At 38.7% G+C, this 7,622-nt stretch overlaps 1 non-coding gene across 1 annotated transcript; it reads right to left on the reverse strand.

Annotated features, from left to right (window-relative positions):
• Nucleotides 1–7,046: 7,046 nt before the first annotated feature.
• Nucleotides 7,047–7,148, reverse strand: LOC132534142 (U6 spliceosomal RNA). The gene has a single exon (XR_009545818.1). It is a non-coding gene; the product is annotated as a U6 spliceosomal RNA (small nuclear RNA).
• Nucleotides 7,149–7,622: the final 474 nt, after the last annotated feature.

Consider the following 7,622-nt stretch of genomic DNA (forward strand, 5'->3'; position numbering starts at 1 on the left):
TCTTCTAAGGGGAAAAAGGAAGATAGATAAAGTGAGAATTACTGGGGACAGGTGGTGGAGCACCCAGTTGAGCATGTGTTACCATGAGAAAGGACCAGAATTCAAGCCCCCAGTGCCCACCCACATGCAGGGGAAGTTTTACGAGTGATGACACTTTGCAAGTCTCTCTCTCTCTCTCTCCCTCTCCCTCTCTCTCTCTCTCTCCATTCCTTTCCCTCTGCTTTCAATTTATTTCTGTCTTATCATGTAAAAAGGAAAAGTAAAGGGGAAAAAAAGAGTATTATGACATCCCAGTAGCTATCATGAATAAAGACAATGACAGAAATTTTTTGTTTAATATATATTTATATAAAAAAAAACACTGGGGAATTGGGCGGTAGTACAGCAGGTTAAGCACGGGTGGCACAAAGCTCAAGGACTGGTGTAAGGATCCCGGTTCGAGCCCCCAGCTCCCTACCTGCAGGGGAGTTGCTTCACAGGCGGTGAAGCAGGTCTACAGGTGTCTGTCTTTCTCTCCCCCTCTGTCTTCCCCTCCTCTCTCCATTTCTCTCTGTCCCATCCAACAACGATGGCATCAATAACAACAACAATAATAAATACAACAATGAAACATCAAGGGCAACACAAGGGAATAAATAAATTAAATAAATATTTAAAAAATGAAATACTGACAAAAACCATAGAATAAGAGGGATACAGTTCCACACAATTCCCACCACCAGAACTCCATATCCCTTCCCCTCCCCTGATAGCTTTCCTATTCTTTATCCCTCTGGGTATATGGACCCAGGGTCATAATGGGGTGCAGAAGGTGGAAGGTCTGGTTTCTGTAATTGCTTCCCCACCGAACATGGGCTTTGGCAGATCAATCCATACTCCCAGCCTATCTCTCTCTTTCCCTAGTGGGGCAGGGCTCTGGGAAAGTGGGGCTCCAGGACACATTGGTGGGGTCGTCTGCCCAGAAAAGTCCGGTTGTCATCATGTTAGCATCTGGAACCTGGTGGCTGAAAAAAGAGTTAACATATAAAGCCAAACAAATTGTTGACTAATCATGAACCTAAAGGCTGGAATAGTGGAGATGAAGACTTGGGGGTCTCCGTTTTGTAGATAGTTAGTAGGCCTATTTCAGTTATATTCCAAAGTGCCCATGATTATACTAGGGTTTTTTTTTTCTTCTGTGCCTGACATCTGATATGCAGGTGGTCCCAAGTTATTGTCTGGCGAGATGATGTCATGGCTGTATAAAAGGGCTAGAAAGATGGATCAGGGAAGAGAGTGGCTCCCAAATATGGGAAAGGTGTATAAATATTGTTAACTATAAAGCCCATTGATTTGATCTGGGGCCCATATTCTGCTTAAGAGCCTATGTAAACTCTGCATACCTGTAGGTCTGAGCTTACATTCGATGGTCATGAGTAGGAACATTCCAAGTTGCCCCAATTTTAGGACCCATCTTCCTCAGATGGAACGTAGAATATGTTGTCCATCCTCGCTTTGGAGGGTGGAACTTTCTCTGCCATTATTGATCCATTTTGAGGGCAAGGTCCTATGGGGAGTCACAAAGGGGTCTATTTTTAGTGACTAAAGAGAATAACTAGGAAAAGCAAACATGTTCATATGAAATAGCAGCTACTGTTACATCCGATCAAAAAGACATGTGATTTGATACTACTAGAGCACACCATTTTTGTTTCTGTCCTCTACCACAAACTAGATGGAATATTCTATGAATAATTCTCTGAACTGTGACTCTCATTCATCAACTGTTCTTTTCATGATTCAACTAGTTGTTAAAATACTTTGCAAATTTAAAAGCACACATTAGTGCAAAAGTAGGTAATAAACACATGCTGCTGATTTAATCCGGTTGTTAACATCTCAACAAACCCTCAATTACAAGTGACTGATATGGAGCTCACTCAGGATTTCAGAGTAAAAATATAGAAAATAATTTATGCTCCACTCATACCACAAACTTCAGAAAATCTTCAACTAACCTTCTCTGTGATCATTTTACTAGAGATTTCCTCTCTAAATCCTAAAATAGATATATTATGAATAAGTGAATGAGAGGATATGCTGACAGATATAGACTAGTATCTATTCATAATATAGTTTCATGATAGGTAAGTGCTGAGCTTAAAAAATATCTGTCAAGTGAATTTACAAAGTGATTATACTATTTTTAAATCCTATCTAGAAGGGCTAGGTGATGGTACACCTGAGAAAGTGCATGTTATACTGTACAAGAAAGCTGGGTTCAAGCTCCCCATCCCCACCTATAGGAGGAAGCATTTGTCTGTCTCCATCCAATAAATAAATAAAATCTTATCTATATGTATGAGGGTTCAGTTTCCTCCACATCAGTGTCAGGCTCAGCATAGATAATCCAATAAATTTTAAACTTTTTTGGTAACATTTCATTTACTTATTCATTTATTGGTTAGAGAAAGAGAAAAACCAAGGTGGAAGAGGTAAATACAGAGGGAAAGAGAAAGAGAGAGACATCTGCAGTACTTACTTCACCAATTCTGAAGCTTCCCCACCACAGGTGGGGACTAGGGGCTTAAACCCAGGTCCTTGCTCACTTCAATGTGTGCTCAACCAAGTACGCCACCAACCAGTCCCTAAATTTTAGACATTTTACATTTATATCCATCATAGTTTTCTACTCACAAGACATTTTAAAAAACTGCTTAGAAATAATAGGGCGATGAAAGATTTGGCATGATTCATAAACACCTAACTAAAAAGAAAATTAATTCATCTCAGGGTAAGTGTGAGAACACTTTGAGAATAAAGATCCCAGGAGAAAGAAATTAGAACTCTCATAACAAAAGGACGTCACAGTGACACTGAGAGGACAGTTAAACATTAGTCCATAATGCTGATTATGCAACACAGCTGGGTTACTCTTCTGGTACTATTCAATCTCTTGGGGATCACAGTAGAAACACAAGGTCTGAGTTAAAGATAAAAAGTATGATATCAAATTCTTCATTGAAGGATTTCAGGGTGGAATGGTTGCTGGAAAAAAAAAATCCAATTGCTAGTAACTTGCCACAAAAAGGTACATATATTTTTCCAATTAAAGGTATTTGTTTTTTCTTATTTACATATCTATCTTTTACTTTATTGGAGGGGATAATGACTTATAGGACAGTTATTGACACATGAGTATACTCTCTCATCTTTCCTGACAGGTGTCTGTAAAACATTCTCAGTCCCAACTTGGGTCCTATCCCACCACCAAGCACCAGGAATCCAAGCCCCTCCCCCATAGTCTCTCTCTCCCCCATAGTTCTTTGCTTTGATGCAATACACCACACTCAGTCCGTTTCACTTTGTGTTTTCTCCTTTTAACCTTTTTTTCATATCTTCTGCCTATGAGAGAGATCATCAGGTACTTACCCTTCTCATTTGACTTACCTCATTTAACATGATTCTTCAAATTTTCCTTAAATCAAAATGAGATGAAGGAGGTAGCCATATCATTTTTAATAGCTGCATAATATATATATATATATACATATATATACTTCAGTGTGTATGATATATAATATATGTGTCATATTTATATCCCATTACATATAGATAGATAGATAGATAGATAGATAGATAGATAGATAGATAGATAGATAGATAGATATTTCCATAGATTGTTCATAGGTCTTTTTGGATGGGTGTGGTTGTTTCCTTAGGATATATTCCCAGGAGAAAATTGCCAGGTCACTTCACAAGCAGTGAAGCAGGTTTGCAAGAGTCTATCTTTTTGTCCCCCTCTCTGTCTTCCTCTCCTCTCTAAATTTTTTTCTGTCTTATCCAACAACAATGGAAAAAAAAATGGCCACCAGGAACAGTGGATTCATAGTGCAGGCAATGAACCCAAGTGATAACTCTGGAGGAAAAAAAAAGGATCAGCAAAAATCTGGAAAGCACAGAGGAAATCAAGCACTGTTTCTCTTATCTAAGAGAGAAGAGGAAAAAAGAAAGAATGCTTGGAAGTAATAGTAGGTATGACTTAGAAAGGAAGTGACGGCAGGACAATAGGAAAAAAATAGGTAAAAATATAAATAGATGATATAGATACATGATGATAGATAAATATAGATGGATAGATAAATGATAGATGTTAGATGATAGGTGATAGATAGATAGATGATTAGATAGGTAGATAGATAGATAGGCAGATAGGTATAATCTTCTTCTTCTAGCGTTTGCCCTTCTTCCGTAGCCAGTCAACAGCGTCAGGTTGAGCCTGATGTAAAGTTTCGAGACCTCCTTTGAAGCTGGAGAGGTGGCAGTCGTTGACTATGTGGGTCATAGTCTGTCTGTAGCCACAGGGGCAGTTCGGGTGGTCTCTGGCTCCCCAGCGATGGAACATAGCAGCGCACCGGCCATGGCCTGTTCGATAGCGATTGAGGAAGGCCCAATTATAATGTGGTAGGTCAAAGCCGGGTTGATGCTTGCAGGGGTCTGTGATGAGGTGTTTGTTAAATTCAACCCATGTTTGTTACCTTGGGAGGGGATGAGGACACATGAGAGTTTCTTTGCATAATCATAATCATGCTATGTAGCCTTCCCCTCATTCTCTTTATTCTTTTATTCAATTTTTTTGGCATTATCCTTACTTATTGGTTAGAGAGAGCCAGAAATCAAGAGGGTAGAGGGAGGGAGATAGAAAAGGAGAGAGAGAGAGAGACACCTTCAGCACTGCTTCACCACGTACAAAGCTTTTCCTCTGCAGGTGAGAACTGGGTTCCTTGTATATTGTGACATGTGCACTCAACCAGGTGCACTACCACCTGCCCCCCTTCTTAATTCTACAAAATTCCTTTGAGAAGCTTGTCCATAGCTAGACACCTAGATGCTAGATATGATTGCCTATGCTAGTCTTTTATTTATTAATTTTGATTTTGGATTGGGAGCTCACGGACATTGAGACTCCTTGTCTTTCTTCTGTAAACTGAAAAATTTGCTGTGTTACAGAATAACACTAAATGTTCAACCTTGTAATTTAAGTACCAAGAATCTGGTGTATAGCAGATCCTCAATAATCCTAATGGTGACTCTATTCTGCCAGAACTTCTTGATAATTTCTTTCTTTTTTGAGTGGTTCCTGGTAGCCATTTTGTTTCCTTTTTCTTTCATTTTATTTGATAGGACAAAGAAAAATTAAGATAATCAGTGGCTAGAGAAGACTCTTGAAGCGCACTCCCCCCCACCCCCCACCAACACACACACACACACACACACACACACACACACACAGAGCTGGTTACTGGGGACATCAACCCAGGTTCTTGTGTATGGTAATTTGTGCACTCAACCAGGTGCAGCACTGTCAGGTACCTTGACATTTTCATTTTACCTTACCAAATGTTACCACATCTTTCCTGTGGCATTAGTATCTACAAATGTGTCCATCTTTCACTATTGGATTTGGGTTTATAAGATGTTCCTTCTTAAGCCTGAGAGAGTTTGTGAATTCTTTTATTTTTGCCAGCAGGATTGTGGCTGGGACTCGGTGACAAGGAATCCACCACTGCTGGTGGCATTTATTTTTCTTTTTCCCTGAATAGACTGACAATGAAAAAAAAGAGGGTGAGGGAGACAGGGAAAGATGAAGGGAGGGAGAAATAGAGTGGGAAAGTGAGAGAGAGAGAGAGAGAGAGAGAGAGAGAGAGAGAGATCTGTAACATTCACTGCTTCAGCATTCATGAAGCTTCTCCCAGTTGGTGGGGACCAGGGGTTTGAACACAAGGCCTTGCACATTATAGTATGTGCAGTCAACTGGATGTGCAACCTCCCCATCCCTTTAGTGAGTGTGAATTCTTAATAGAGTTGACATTTATTCTTGGCACAAATCTGTACCCATCAGAAAACAGATTGTGGGGCCAGAAGATGGCTCACCTGGTGGGCATTGCTTTGCAGTGTATGTGGCCTGCATTTTAACCCTTATACCACATTAGAGTGCCATGGAATTTGAAGAAACTCCAGTACTATGGTATATCTTCCTTTCTCTGTGAAATAAAATCTTGGAGAAAAGATTTAAGTGTGTTAAGTTAAGCAAACACAGATACTTTGAACAAGATAGACTCCTTTTTAATCAAAAATGTTTTAAATACAGGAAAGTGCTACATGCTGACACAAAAACTGAAAGTATAGGAAACATTTTCAAGTCTGACGCTCTCAAGTCCCAGGATCAAGCCCCAGAACCACTATAAGCCAGAGCTGAGTAGTGTTCCGGTTTCTCTCTTTGTGTATTCTCTCTCTCTCTCTCTCTCTCTCTCTCTCTCTGTTTTTCTCTGTCTCTCTCTCTCTCCCTCCCCCCAAAAAAATAAAAAATAAAATGTTTTTAAAAGCTAAGAGTTATTAAAACCCAATGGGAAAAAAATGAAGTGAAAATGTGAAGTGTTATCAAGTTTCAAACTCCTTCTTTCATTGCTTTCTTTCCCCAGGAAGTAAAGCAGAGTAATTCACTGTTGAGAAAAATTAAATAGAGACAAATAAAATACTATAACTGTTACTCTTTCCTCAATACTGTGCCAAGTCCCCATGGGCATGTATTTTAAACAAGATGAAACTTCCAGGTAACAAATTATGTTGATATACAGAATAGAAATTTGGCAGGAGACTCAGAAATGAAAGGCCTGAAGTAAAAAGAGGAAACTTTGACATGTTTCGTGTATTTCTGATGTGCAGATTTTTTCCCATCAGACACTGAAGTGATAAAAAATAAATGTATACAACTCTTTCATTGTTTGCTGTGTTGATTTTCTTTTGAGTATTATGATCTTGCTGCCAATTCCCTTTTCAGGAAGTGAATTCATAGCTTTGAAATTGTTGTCCTTTGTGTATTTTTAAAAAACTAAAAGTTACCAAGGAAAGTATGTGACATTAAGAACTGAAGCTATTTTTTAATAAAACAACTAAAAATAGATCACTAATTTTTTAAAAAGCCCTGGTCTAGTAATAAAAAAAGGATAGTTATAACTTTAGTTGAAAATACTTTCATCAATGCTGTTTTATTAATTTATTTATTTCTAAAAATGAAACACTTCATGAATTTGTGTTAAATCCTTGCACAGGGGCCATGCTAATCTTATTGTTATCATTCATTTTAGTATATATGCTGCAATATATATATATATATATATATATATACACATTTTATTTGTTTGTTGATTAATATTTGGGAAGGCAAGGCTAAGATGACTGCAAGAAGATAAATGTAGTCTCTCTCCTCAAGAAATCTTTTCAGATACTGACATCTCTGAATGGAAACAGAATTTCCAAGCCAGTAGGAGAGAGTCCACAGAGAGGGCATACAAAGAAATCACAAAGGAAAATTATGAACATCAACAATTACTCAAAAGGACAAAGGTATTGGTGAGTTTTCAGCCTCAACCCTTCCCCCATACCCAAGCCCAGAACTGATTCAGGAAGGTTTCAAGACACAAGAGAGTGAGGTAATTGTCGTATAATTAGAACAGCAGTTCCACTCACTCCTAAGACACATCAGAAGATGGCTGGCTTCAGGGTTTTAGGAACCAACAGACCAGAGGCTACCTCATACCATACCTGAACTGCAAAGTAAGATTCTAATTGCAGCTGCCTAA

The sequence above is a fragment of the Erinaceus europaeus genome, chromosome 17, assembly GCF_950295315.1.
Source record: "Erinaceus europaeus chromosome 17, mEriEur2.1, whole genome shotgun sequence".
Lineage (NCBI taxonomy): Eukaryota > Metazoa > Chordata > Mammalia > Eulipotyphla > Erinaceidae > Erinaceus > Erinaceus europaeus.